Genomic DNA, 14,839 nt, shown 5'->3' on the forward strand with positions numbered 1-14,839 from the left:
CTTTGATGCACAGCAATGTGCTGCAGTGGTCTACTTGTAACTCTATCATTAACTCGTAGCCCTGCTGCACAATGTGATGTTCTTAAGTGTTCACTGTACTAGAACTTATTCAGGGCGAATGTCAACGGTCCAGTGGAGTCGTGGCCACGAAAGATGATATTTTAATTCTCTCATTTTTATAGAGCGCACCTGGCTCGGTATCCTTTCTCACCAAATGACCTTGACAGACAAAGACACCTCAGCATAAATGAGCAGGAGCTGGTTAATAGTTAATGGCCATCTCTATTATTACTTGAACTTGGGGCAGCAGAGCCTGTGTCGATGGGTTTGCGTGCTAGGTTGTGTGCATCCAAAAAAAGATCTGTTTTTTTGCGAGGAAGGAAAACCTTTTTGTTTACAGATGACCAAGGGAAAAGGTCTTAAATAATTGTTACTGTAATGGCTAAAAATTATCGGAAATTTCAGTGTCAGCAGGAATGACTCTGGAAAACAGATCATTAAAAAAGTGAAAGGAAAAATAACCCTGGATGATCGTGTCTTTGGGATTTCCCTTTCCAAATTGTCACCTTTTGCTGCAGAGAGAGCAGTGAAGGCACAGAGAGAGGGCGAGAGAGAGAGATAGAGAGAGAGATAGGGAGAGATAGAGTAATGGAGTAATTGTACTTGCACTGTAGAGAGCAGCTTTCTGGCTATCTGTCAGAGGCAGCTGGTTTGTCACTGCATTTAAGAGTCGGGTGTCTCAGCCACCTGTGTGAGAGCCTGCACATAAACCAAAAAAATTTTCCATTACACACTCTGTAATGGAGTCCAGGAATAAGAAGTGCAGATAGGGAACTTCCTTTCAACACATCTTTATAGTGAACTTCCTTTTTAAAACCTCTGAACATCTTTCAAGTTGTCCATTCCCACTGGACGAACTGTATCACCATCACATCAAATGGGCTTCAGCCTGTTTTTCAGCGAGCGCTAATGTGGAGAATTTATGCCTGATTGCAAAGGTGGCCTTGCGCCAAGAAGGCTGCTTCTAAGACAATTTTACATCAATGTCTTTGCTTCATCTGAGGACTAATCATATAATGAAAGCACTGCACTTGTTCATTACCATCTAAATTAGAGTCTAATAACTCTAAAGGTAAATTAGAGCTTAATATATCTCTATACTTTTCTGTACAACACTCTTCTAATCTCATCCTCATGCCGGTTGCAGATAAGAGCATAGCAGAGGAGGGTTTTTATGAGTTTGCATAATAGGAATAAAATTAAATACATGGATCAGAATTTGGCTAAAAGACCAAATCCAAACACTGTCACCCACTGGCATCATTAATCTCATCAGAAAAGAAAATTGCCCTTTGGATTCACTGTATCAGTTATAGTGCTGCTTAGATTCACTTCATAACTGATCTGTTTTTATTCTAAATGATAATTCTAAGTGATTACCTTCTTAGGTAGCTGTCATAATAGACACACACAACAGTGTGTGTGACACACAGAAACCAGCCTCAGTCTCATTATCTCAGCCTCGTTTGCATCCAGTGTCCATCCCTGCTTGCCATCGTTTGTTAAGCAAATATTGTACATGCCTCAGGTTGATCAGTTTTCACCTGATGTCCCCAGGGCCAACAGGTATATTCTTGTTTCCTATTAGTGGCCTAAATGGGAAACAATTCTAATTTCAAAGGTGTTCTCCAGCAATATAGTATAATACTTCCATAAAGTTGTAATATATTTGCAAGAATAGTTCAAATTGATGCAGCGGGGGCGGAGAAGTCTTAACATACTTGACCATTACTAGAGAACAAAAAGGTTCCCAACATGCATCAAACTCCAAAAACACAGGATTGTACAAATTCCTTAATGCAGCTCTTTCAATGAGACCCTCCCTCCTGCCTGGTATGAACCTGTAGGTCTTGCTCCATACAGAGTACACTGAGTTTTCTTCTCATGTACTTGTTAGTGCAGCTCGGTAGTCAAAACTCCAGAAGATGTGATGCTCAGTTTGCAATTGGAACAACAGCGTTCTTACTCATGCCACCTGCTCAGGTGACCTCTAGTGATTACACTTCAATACAACTCCTGTTACAAAAGGATCTCTTTTTCAGACAAGAAGATAAAACTAAATGAGCTTTTTTTCCTGCATTTTCAGCCTCAAAACAGTCCAATAAAAACATGACCTTTAACCTCTGCTTCAGACAAACCTATTGTATCTGACAGAGACAAATATAAGATTTCAACACTGAGACCAAAGGGAATTAACTCCTCTGTTCAAAATGGTAAAGAGACATTAAAGCCACTGGCAATGAACTGAAGGGTTTGCTGAGATAAGACTGTTCTCCTCACCATGACGTCGGATGTTGACTGGCCTGTCCAGCTGCCAGCTGCCAAGATGACTGGAACTCACATCCCGAAAATGTTGGAACGAAGCTTGAAATAAACATTATTGTGTTAAATAGGTCACACATTCAAAATCAACATGTTACTCAAACTTAATCAAACATGTTTGTATGGAAATTATTGCAAATTCTGGCTCAAATTCTCCACTATTGTCACTGCTTGATGTGCAGTGCATGCTGCACATTGTCTGCACCAGTGTATCCTGGATAAAACAGGTAGAGCAAGAACACCTGTGGTCATTTGACTAGATGCAGATTTTGAACAGGACTTGGGGTGTGACCGATGATGTTTCACAGCTACACAACTGCAGATAAGAAATTAGATTGAGAAACACATCATATCTTTCAAACTTCTTACTCACAGTTTGTAACGCAGGCTTTTTGCTAGATAACCCAGATGACATCATACCAGGGCGGGATTTTCTCAGACATATTATGCAGACTGAGCAACAGAGTGCCCCTCTAGAAAATGGTCTTCCTCATCTGCCTGATGGTTTGGCCCGATTCCAGTGCAGGTTTTCCTGTTTTACCAAAACCAACAGTGGATTGTCTCACCACGATGAAGAACTTTAAAAAGTTTGATTTGCTCTGGAAACAGGTGGGATCACGTCCCTGCTGCGGCAGATTTTTGTAGCGTAGGTTGTGTTAGACAACACGAGGATCTCTGCCATCTGACCGTTCTCACTCTTACGTGAGTTTAGGTGTACGCTGCTCGCCGCCCCGTCCTGTGTCGTGCTGCACTGCCGCACTTTACTGTACCGAGCGGGGCTCTGCATCTAGGCCATGTAGGCACGCTGCTTTCTGCCGCATGTGTCTGAAACCGAGCTCAGTGCCGGGAAGAGAGCAGTATATTCAGGGCAGTGTTTTATTTAAAGACTGTAACGTGGGCAGCAGCAATTCTCAGGGGCTTGGATGCTTCACAGCACAGCTCTCATAGAGGTGATCAGACCTCCTACTAACTTTTAACACCTCAGCCCTTTTCTCCCCCAACTTCGCATCTGGTATAATCTGGAGTTGGACAGCAGCTTCCTTCAGAGCGCGTGATGGTTGTTGTGATGCGTTATTGAGACGGGCAAGAGAAAGAGAGGACGACTGGGTGGACAGCTGTTTTGCATAAGTCCATTTGTTACATGTGTTTGTGTCTGCAAGGTCAATGACTTTGTATGTTTCATTAGTACTATAAACACGTGGGTGGGTGAACAATGACTGTTTGCTGTTGTGCCTGTGAGAGCATGACAAGTTCATTAATCATGCATGTGAAGCTTTTTTCTGTAACTGTGACACTTTATGGAAAAAACCCTTCTATCAGTCACCTACCTCTTTGTTTCAGTGGGTGACAGAGTCCCAGCTACTGCGGGAGCAACAATAACAGCAGCTATTACATTATCAGCATTAGCGTAGTGGCTGTAACATCACAAAGAACACACAGCGATGGAGGCTCACCAGGGAAGCTAATTATATAATAGCAAGTGGTTGCATCTTTAGAAGTAGTGCGCGTGTAGCCAAGTAGGTTCATTACAGGTCACACATCTTCTCAAAAATGAGGAAGAAGCTGATAGAAGTAAATAAATAAATAGGTGTTCAGGGTCCTTAAAGTGGCCATGTGTAGTTCCACATACTGTGTCAAGAAAAAGTATGTGAACTCTGTATGGAATGACCTGGTTTTCTGCATTATTTGGTCATAAAATACCACAAAATGTAGACAAACACAATGTGCTTCCGTGTCTTTATTGAGCTCAACCATTAAACATTCACTCTTGGATTTAATAACTAGACGAACCTCCTTCGGCAGCAATAACAAAACAAGCTCCTCTGGTAGCTGCAGATCAGACCTGAACACGAGTGCCGAGAGGTTCAAGTGTTATTTTCCTGTAGTATTTGCCAGGTGTGGACTTCTAAATGTATCAAGCAGTTCAAGTAGTGAGTGTTGTGCAGGCCACAAGACTGCAAGGCACACTCACATGATATATATATATATATATATAAATATATCTCCATATGATATGGAGATAAACCAATACATCAATCTATCCCGAAAATATGAATCTGCAGGCCACATAAAGCTGAAAACTTATGATATCAATAAGTGTTCTTGCTTAACTTACTGTGATAATTGTGTTGACGATATAAATGTGTGTATTTTACAGTAAACAAACAAAAGTGGAGGGCAACAGGTGGGGACGAGAGCCGCTTTCAACTGCAGCCGAGACGATTTGAACTGAACAGACAGGTCTGTAGTAGTGAATGGTCTGAGCTACGAGCACAAACAGCTACGGTGAGCCCCGAAGGGAAAAAAGCTTGATTCAGTCACTCACCCACCTCACTGCCTAAAGCAAGGTGAACTTTGCCCCACAGCGCTCAGGTGAGTTTGAAACTCTATTTGAGGCTGTGCACGGCTGACGGTTGGGTCGGTAACATGTGAGAGTTGAGTAGGAGGGAGAAGGTGAGAGTTTGTGTCGTGTCAGACCTCGGAGCGCCTGTTTTCCTGGAGGTAGAACATACCGCTGTAAACTTGATTCATGTTGAACTCGCAAAAAGTATCAGTAAGGAACAGTTGGTTTTTGAGCAGCACTGCTGCACAACGTTCAGGAGGATTCCTCAGCGCAGTCGTGTTCTTAAGATGTCTGGTTTGAAACGATGGGATGACGTTTTCAACCAGTTCCCTTTTCATGCTGTGTGTTCCTCCAAACAATCCAGCCTGAGTTCCATCAGGGCGCACAAACATTTTCCCAGTAGCATTGTGGAGTGTCAAGGTGCTCTTTAGGCAAACCTCAGGCGTGTGATGTGATGTTTTATGGAGAGCGGCAGCTTCCTCTGTGGTGTCCTGCCGTGGACACCAGGCTCCATGCAAACAATGCACCATGATCTGTGTATGGTAGACTCATTAACAGAGATATTTAACCAGCTCCAAGGATTCCTTAAAGCGTTTAGCTTTTACTCTGGGGTTCATCTTTACCTCACTGAGCTGAGCATCTGCAATGCGCCTTTGGAGTCATCTCAGCTGGACGCCCACTTCTAGAGAGAGGAGCCACAGAACTATATCACCTACATTTATCAACACTTTGTCTGACCCGGTGATGCTTCTTGTGAACAGCAAGCTCAAAATGTTTTTAGTTTTTTATAAGTCAAAGTGTCTCTAACACACACCTCCAGTCTTGTTTCACTGGACTCCAGGTTTGATAACTCTGGACTCCAGTTGGCTTTTGTTGATGCCATTAGCCGAGGGGTTCACGTACTTCTTCCAGGCTACGCTGTGAATGTTTGAATGACGTATTGAGTTTGGAACAAAACAATGATTTGTGTGTTATTAGTTAAAATAGTAGGAATGTGAAAGACACAGAACACAAACAGCTCCTGTGCTTGTGCACCAGGTTTGTAAAGGTGTTAGAAGACCTTGCAGAGCCTCACGCAGCATCACACATACACTTAGCCGGTGACCATACAGGTATAAATGTGGAAGAGGTTTAAAGTGTGTTTAAATGTGTGAGAATGGGAACCAGAGTATAAGCACAAAATTGCTTTTTAGACTGATCCTGAGGGTTTACCTCTGAGAGGATTATAAGGAAACTATTCAGAAAACCTTTGATCTAATTACACAACATATTTAATGTCTTCTTGTTATGGTGTTATATTATATAAGTCGTCAGCCTGGCTCATGCCTAGCTGACAACGCCAACGTAAACCAAGCACCAACAGAGTCAAAGAACTAACTTAACTGAACTGTATATGTGAGGTGGAGAGTAAACTTACTCATATTTCAGGGCTTTTGAGAGCAAAGAGGAGGATGAACCTGTCTGAGACACCAGATGACTGTCAGGTCCACTGATGAGTAATTTCTCCCCTAATCAGACACACCGCTGCACCTGAGCTACTTTCCCATCTGGAATAAACCGGCTGCTGTTCTGCTTGTTAACGCCGTCATCAGCGACGTGCCGGCCTCACACTGCCAAGATATTCTCTTTTTTTGTCTGAGATGATTTGACCAGCTAGCTGAAGAACACCGTCCAACATATTTCATCTGGGTGATTGGAGAAGGATTCTTCTGTGCTATGTAACACCTGATTTAATTTCATGCCAAAAATACAGTACTTGGATTTGGGGAGCTGGTGTTTACAAAAGCTGCTGTATGTGTCCCAAAAGCTGAAGGTGGCTGCACACACAGCGTTTGATTTGCTTTCCATATGTTCTGTGTGACGTGTATCGTCAACATCAGTGCACTGCCTGAAAAAACAAATATATAGTCAGCGAGTTTTAAGTATATTTGTTTTTTGGGCTCAAGTTTTGCTCCTGTCATTCTGCACCTGTTGATGATAAACAGTGTAATAATGATCCCATGACAATAACAGATAATTCATCCTTTCTCGTACAAAAGCTCCTGCGGTAAGTATAAAGGTTTGAGTGTGTTGTCAGTGCATCAACACACACAAACACAACAACAATAGAGGAAAATATGTGCTTCTCATTTTAATTGCCTGTTTGTGCTGCAGATCATGGTTTTAGTCTCAATACAGCCTGTTTCTTTCTTTCCAGGAAGTCTCAGGTGTCATTTCCACTCACATTTTCTGATCTGAACTCCCTGCCTGGTTCCTGTTCCTGTTTCCCCTCCACTGCAGTGAAAACTGTAATTTTACTTTAATCTTACTGGACACACTAAAAGAAACTCCAGTAACTCCAAATCACTGACCGAAGGGAGGAAGCAGCAGAAAACCAGATCTGATCCCCTCCACTGTTTTGCTTATTGTTCCTTCCCTTGGACGTGTGAGTGTCACCGTGCAGACTGATGTATGTGCAGAGTCTGATACCAGGAGACTGTTTTCACATTCATCTGTTAAAGGAGCAAAGTTTCTCTGTGCTCAACGTAAAGGCCGTGCACGTACGAGCGACGACATGACGACTAGTAATGGAGCGTGCAAGTGTGATGAACCTCCGGTGCACGTTCAGTGCACGTTCAGCCTTTTCAGTGAAGTAGGACACATCTCGTGTGGGGTAGTTAAACTTTTGCATGTGTTTGCATATTCATAGATTCTGGATATTTCATTGAAGGAAATGGAGTAGATGGAATTTTACACAGTATTTTAACTAGATGATTAAATGTTTTAGTGAACAGAAAGACAGCAGGTGAGGCAGCAGCAGAGGATTTTCTATCTTAAAACCTGTCTGGAGGGGCTCTTACAGTAGAGTGTAGTATGAAACTAAAGGGTTGCAAACAGTTTACAGTCCTGCAGACCAGCACAGACAGGTCTACTGTGTGACAGGTATAGAAGTATCTCACCACGTCCTATGTCTTTCACCGCTGCTCACACCGGGGGGGGGGGGGGGGGGGGGGGGGGGCGTGTTTACTGAGACTTTCTGAAAATCTGCCGCCCAGCCCGTTTAGTCAACATCATCCTCCAACTTTATGACGAGATGATGAAGAGTGACCTTTGGTGGCCAGAAGCATTTATCTCGTACAGCGAACAATGGAGACCTTCACTAGTCAAACTTAAGCTTCAGTAAGTGGAACTGGTGGAGGACGTATTCAGATTCTAAGTCACAATATAAAAACACTGCATTCAAAATGTTACTGAAGTTAAAGTGGAAGCATCGTCTCAAAATCTACTTAAAATATCAAAAGTAAAAATACTCATTATGCAGCACAATGTTCCTGTCAGTGCTGAAGTCTCATATACAGTAATATATTACTGGATTATTATTTCTGATACATGAATGTGTAAGCAGGATTTTAATGTTGTGGTTTGGTAACTACTTTATATATACTCTTGGCAACCATCACCAACTTCGTGATGGTTGGCATAGTGGGCAACTGCCCAAATGAAACTAAAATAATGTTAAAGTGGCTCCTGTTTGATTACTAAATACTGAGGGCCCCCTGAGGAGGGGCTCTGTTTCAAAATCTAGTTTTCTGATTAATATCTCAGTTGATATGATGCTCACATGCTGCATGTTCTTAAATCATGTATGCAATGAAGTGAAGTAAAAAAAGAAAAAAGAAAAGTTAATAATTTCTCTCTAAAAAGCTTCAACTTGCATAAAAAGGAACTGTTAAAGAAAAGTAAAAATGAGAATGAGTTCCTTTAATTCCACCACTGATAAGGAGGAGCTTAACCGGACAAGAGGAGCTTATAAGGACACAAAAGCAAAAACAAGACAAACTACAAGCAGTCCAGCTCATGGTGTGCATGCCTCTCCAGTAATAAAGCTTGTAACTCCCAGTTTGGAATGTGCAGCCAACAAAAATGTTAGGTCAAATAAGTGCTGGATGTAATTTCATTTAATGGAAACCCACTGTGTTAATAAATGTGTTTGCGTTTGACAGAGAATGAGATAGACAGATGGACATGAGGTGAACTGTAAAACCAAAAAAAAAAAAGTGGAGAGGAGTGTGTCTGTGTTTCCGTGCCACCCCCCTTCCTCCTCCTCCTCCTCATCCTCCTCCTCGTCCTCCTCCTCCTCATCCTCCTCCTCCTCCTCAGAGCCCGGCCGGAGTTTAGAAAGCTCCAGCTCAGCTCACAGCTTGTTAAGCTCATGGACTGTCTGCTCATCTTGTCCCACCCACAGACAAGATGCAGCCTCTCATCTTTCTCGTAGCTTGTGCAGCACTATATGCCCCCGTTGGTGTGTTTGTATTCGCATGCATACACACACACACACACACACACACACACACACACACACACACACACACACGGGTGCTTGTGGGTATGCTCGCTGCTTTTTCTCACATTCCATTTGTGAATTTCTTTACATAACCAATGACTGCATGTTTCTCCTCTTGTAGACTGTCTCCACTGCATAAATCTCAAATGATGTATCATGAATGCCATTAATGTCTGATAACGGCAAAACAAACAGTCGCCTCCTCCAGGGAGTCGACCAGCGAGCAAGAGTCAGTACATGTGTAGTGTTTGTTTGAAAAAAATCTGGCCGCTATTGGGGAAAATTGTGGGAAGTTCTCAGCACTTTGAATACAGACAAATATGTGGGGTTTGTTTTAGAGGGAGAAAGACAGACAGGGAGAGAAATGAAATGAGGTGTCAGGACTGTACGGGATCTCACTGGCTTTTCCAGTCGACCAGTGAGACTATAAAAAGAGTGAGACTTCCCAGAGGACAAGCAATCCCTGAGGTATCAACATCCGCTTGGCTAATCTCTGACCCCCGTCACAGTCGCTCCTCCTCTCTTCCTCTTTTCCCCTCTCCTCCATCTCCTTGAACCTGCAGCCAGGAGACAAGCAGATGTCAGCGAGAGAGCGTGAGCACGGCAGCTATTCGGAAGTCCACAGAGAGGCGCACAGATGAACCTCCCAGTGATATTATGACATGACAAATTATCAAGGTTAATTATCAGTCTGAGTCTGATGGCGTGACAGCTCATTAAAGCATTGCCAGGCTACACACTCTGCTGTGTCCCCCTTTTTTTCCTATTAAAATGCAGTCGGTGTTGCGAGGCCTCCGATGAGGGGGAAACATCCCTGGGACGAGGAACATGAACATGACCAGACAGATACCGTCACAGAGCAAAGCAGGTACAAACTCACACTCATGACTGAGCATGCACCGGTGTCTCCGGCCAGAACACGACAAGAGAGGAAGTTTCTTCCACCACTGAGCTGTGATTTCACTCCACACAGAGCTGACTGTAAAGAACAAGGTGAAAAAGATGACTGTTAAAGCACTTGATGTTATTTTCTGTGTATAAGGCTGTATTTTCTCATTTGGAAAGAATGGCAGCATCATAAATTAATGACTTTTTGATTTAGAGCTGAATTAGTCTGGCAAAGTGTTTATGAAGTTAATGTCCTTGTCATCTTGAATGGAGCAGCTCCAGAGCGCACTACATCATTGTGCACTGAGAAAAATGTGTAATATACAACAGTAACACAGGGACATGACAAAGTGATGAAAAGTGTCTTTCCACAGGAGAACTTGGAGAGTAAAAGTGAGGTTGTAGATTAAATACACTAGAGTTTCAGAGAAGAAATGATGGGAGAAGCAGCTGAATACGTAAGAAAAACATCTGCAAAGACAAATCACTTATTTACATTAGATACTTGAAAAAACATAGAAATTATCTGAATAAGAAGAGTACAAAATAATTTCCAATAAGGTTAGACAGAAGTAGGAATAATGAATTCAAGATGCTGCTGATGAAATGAGACAAAAGTTGTATTTGCTTCAACAATGCAAGAAGCATTTATTTTCATAAAACAGCCAAAGCAGTTCACTTTGGATATTTACTAAAATACAAACTGTGACTCCTTAAATTTATTCTGCACCATTTTATTATTCACAACATAAACAGCATACCGCTGACTTGTCTGTCAGGTGTGAACTCGCCTAAAGCAGTGAGGTTTCCTCCCTGTCAATCATTTGATATAACTTCAATGGAGATTTTTTTTAAGTGGCTGTATCTATGACAAGCAAATAAACAATTTTCCACCCACAGTTATTGGAATTTGGAGATTCCTTTAGATAAAACATGACACTTTCAGGAGCACTTACATTATCACAGAAACTCTATTTTTTGCAGAAATCCACTGGATTATGTGTTGGATGAAAGTTCCTATGGAAGCCCAGTGTAAATGTAAAGTAATGTTCTGACCATCACCAGGCTGTGCAGTGGGTATCAGACTGTGCAATCATAAATCTACTGGACCCTCAACAATATTCTCTATGGCCCTGTCCTAACACACCCCGAGGCTGACTTTAAATCCTACACTCAGCCAAGCAAGGAGCAGATATTTGGAGGCTTAACCTTGGCTCTGCATAATGTCTGCTTAGAGTGTCTGGCCCAACAGGCTTGAATGGCAACTTGAATGATCTGCTTAGTCCAACTACATATGTATATCCACTATAGCCCCTGGTTAGCAACCCAGCTGAGAAAGCTTTCCTGAAGTCACTTGACCTGTCTTACTGAAGAAAAGCATGAAGTGGAGGAGTCATCAGATGGGCATCCTCTCTGTTTTGTTGAGTTGGGCCAATAACACCAAGAAGGTTCAACAGTGTGCTCCAGTGTCCCAGAACAGGAACCACCGTTTTCTTAACCTGCACACACAAACTCAACACGTGTCAGGTCATCTTCTTATACCCCTCTACCACCAACATGCTAGCCAACAACAATCAGCAAACAAGCTAAGCTAAGCTAATTAGCATGTCGATATGGCAGAATACAGCATAATGAACAGTCACAAGGTTGCAATGTTTTATTCCTGTTGTACATTTTATTTTAATGTTTCTCTGGTGTACACATTCAAACAGGACTTTTATTTCCTTCACAAAGTTCCGGCAAAAATCACTTCCCTATTAGTGTTTTGGTACCAACTGAACACTTGATCTTACCAGAGACAGTAGAGGATCTTTGATCTTACTTCTTGTTTGTCACAGTATGCTAATAGAGCAGCCTGTCAACAGTTGGATTTGCATGTTTGTCCAGGAAGGCTCATTTTTGTTTATGTGGTTGTATCTGCATTAAAGGGACAGTGCACTTACATTTGGCCCCATTTAAACCTGTTATTGGCTGATTTGTTTGCAGCTGATTTTTACTTGCTGTGCTGTACCATGATCCTCATGATATTAACATGATGCATTCTGAGAAGATGTTCTTGGATCCTCTCTCTTCCAGCTGGTTTCTTTATGAGAAAACCCCCCAGTTCACTTCCGTATTTCTCCAGATACTAAGAATGGGTCTGGTCACAGTAGACTGGTCTGTACGTTTTTCAGCAGTTTTTTATTGTAGCATCGTGGATCCACCTGCCTTCAAGTGTTGCTCCTCCCCTTCCTGTTATTCTTTCCTTTACTGTAATACTCTCTACAAACCTCACAAGTGTGGTTACAACCTACAACTGCTGAGAAAGTGGAGGCTGAAAAGACATCTGCTGTACGGTGTCTTTGCACGTCTGTATTTATTAGACGTCAGTTGTCTTGGATGAAGATAGTTTATAGCTTAGGGACTATTTGAGATGTTTGAACATTTCCACTTTGTTTTCTATAAAAATGGAAGGCATAAGTACAAGGTAAACAGTTTTCCTGGCACCAAACTTCAGATTAAGTTAGCAACAACTTTAGCTGCTGAAAAGAGCCAAGTATTTCCCAAAGCAGTTGGTACAAACCAAAACAGAGACTCCATATGAATGTTAATGTTGCTGCGCGTCTGTTTGGTGAATAGGCAGTTTGTTAACACGTTCACCTTGTCAGTGTAATAGATAGTAATATGCCCATGTTGTGTTCACAACGTGTTCCCAGGAAAAATCTGTTACTGCTGTGAGCAACATTTGAGAGCAGAAGGCTGTTTTCACATTCATCTGCTGAAGAGGGAAAATTTCTCTGTGCTCACTTTAAATCTCACTTCAACATGTAAATACAAACAGGATTTTATGAGAACTACTTTACACTAAGAATGAGCTTTTTTAGTGAAGCAGGAGACATCTTTTAGTTGAGGAACAATATTTTCATATTCATAGTTTCCAGATTATTCATGCTGGGAGAAGGACTAATATTTTTAAGAATTTTTAATGAGATTATTTATTTATGTTTTAGGGGAAGAACCTTTATTCAATCACTCAGAAAACAGTGAACCAATCAGGAGAGAGGCTCAGAGCCTCCTCTCTTCTGATTGGCTCACCGACCTCTTGTTACCTGCCTGAGAGAGGAGATGGAAAACTACACTGAGATGGTTTTTGGTTCTTAAAACCACAAATATATCTTCTTATGGATCAACACTTCAAATAAAACACAGGAGAGGAGGAAAATATGGACCTTTAAAAATTCTTTGCAATAGGCCTATATGTTTCTCAAATTGGTCTTTTTTTGCTAATAAATGAACACAGATCACTTCCATATATTATTTTGGCAGAATGTGGGGTTTAACTCCACGTTTCACAGAAATATTCACCTTTCCCTCCTCTGTGTCTATTATCTCATGGAGGCCAGAGGGCTAAACTTACAGAGAAACTTGTTCTTACTTGATCCATGGGACCTCAGTCATGAAGTCTGGTCTTGCTGTTGTGAGACCGGACTGAGACCTTTCCCTGATCTTTAAGCACCGCTCTGGTGACAGGGAGGCAGGGCTCAATCAGAGGAAGTGTGACTCTCAGCTCATTTGAATAAAGTCACACATTTATTCTAAAAGGGGAAGTGTTGATATTCAAACTGAGTTACTATCTTCGTCCATCTGTTCCTTCTGACAGTGTTTGTCATGTTGCATCAGACCGAAAAGTCTGACTCATCTCTGAGCACAAACTAAACACCCCTTTACTTTCACCGGGGAGGGAAGTCCCTGTATGAAGGGCCTGTGCACTTTGCCACCAGAGCTGTTGTCATTCTCTGTGTTGTGTTGTTACAATGTAGACTGGTTAAAAGATGAACGGAAGAGATGCTGACAGTGAGGAGCCATCTGTGCCTCATTAAAAACAATCGGAGGGAGGGGAGAGCCAGGTCACCATTGGACACAGCAGTCCTCATTCAGACAGGTATACATGCAGCCATACACACACAAACACACACACAGTGTGAGAGAAAAATGTTCCCTGGGATATTGGATGAGCCATGGCAACTTTGAGAGTAGAGAGACTTAGAGAGGGGCTTTGTTGTTAGGAAGCTTGAACAGTGTGTGTCAGGAAATGTGTCAAAAGGCGCTGGCGTCTGTCTCACAGGACAAGTGTGTGTGATTCTGATCCTGTAGGCTTCATAGCGTCCTCATTGAAGAATCTCTAAAACACGGTACACTCTGTACACGGCCTGCCCGACACCAAACTTCAGATTAAGTTAGCAACAACTTTAGCTGCTGAAAAGAGCCAAACACTTCCCCCAGCAGTTGGTACCAACCAAAACAGAGACTCCATATTAATTCTAATGTTGCTGCGCGTCTGTTTGGTGAATAGGCAATATATTAATATATATATACTTTGTTAACACGTTCACCTTGTCAGTGTAAAAGATAGTAATATGTCCATGTTGTGTTCGCAACTTGTTGCCTAGAAAAATCTGTTACTGCTGTGAGCAAAGTTTGAGAGCAGAAGGCTGTTTTCACATTCATCTGCTGAAGAGGGAAAATTTCTCTGTGCTCACTTTAAATCTCACTTCAACATGTAAATACAAACAGGATGTTGTGACAACACAACTACTTTACAAAGTTTGCAAACAGCAACCTTCTAATTACCTTCTAACCTTCTAATTAATTAATTAATTAATTAATTGTTTTGGTTTTCTGTTTTTTTTTTTTTTTATTGGCCTTTGGTTTACTGTTTTGGTTTTCTGTAACTGCTGCTTTCAACAAGAAAGCTATTAAAACTCACTGAGCACTACACGCCCAACACCAGTCAACAAACACACCAAGTTAGCAACTATCTGGTGAACATAATGGAACATTTAGCTGTAACTGGTAAACCAGAGAGTAAACCCCCTTCATAGTATCTGTTGTTAGCAGCTCCCTGTGTCCTCATTCATTTG

Source organism: Seriola aureovittata, chromosome 15 (assembly GCF_021018895.1).
Source record: "Seriola aureovittata isolate HTS-2021-v1 ecotype China chromosome 15, ASM2101889v1, whole genome shotgun sequence".
NCBI lineage: Eukaryota > Metazoa > Chordata > Actinopteri > Carangiformes > Carangidae > Seriola > Seriola aureovittata.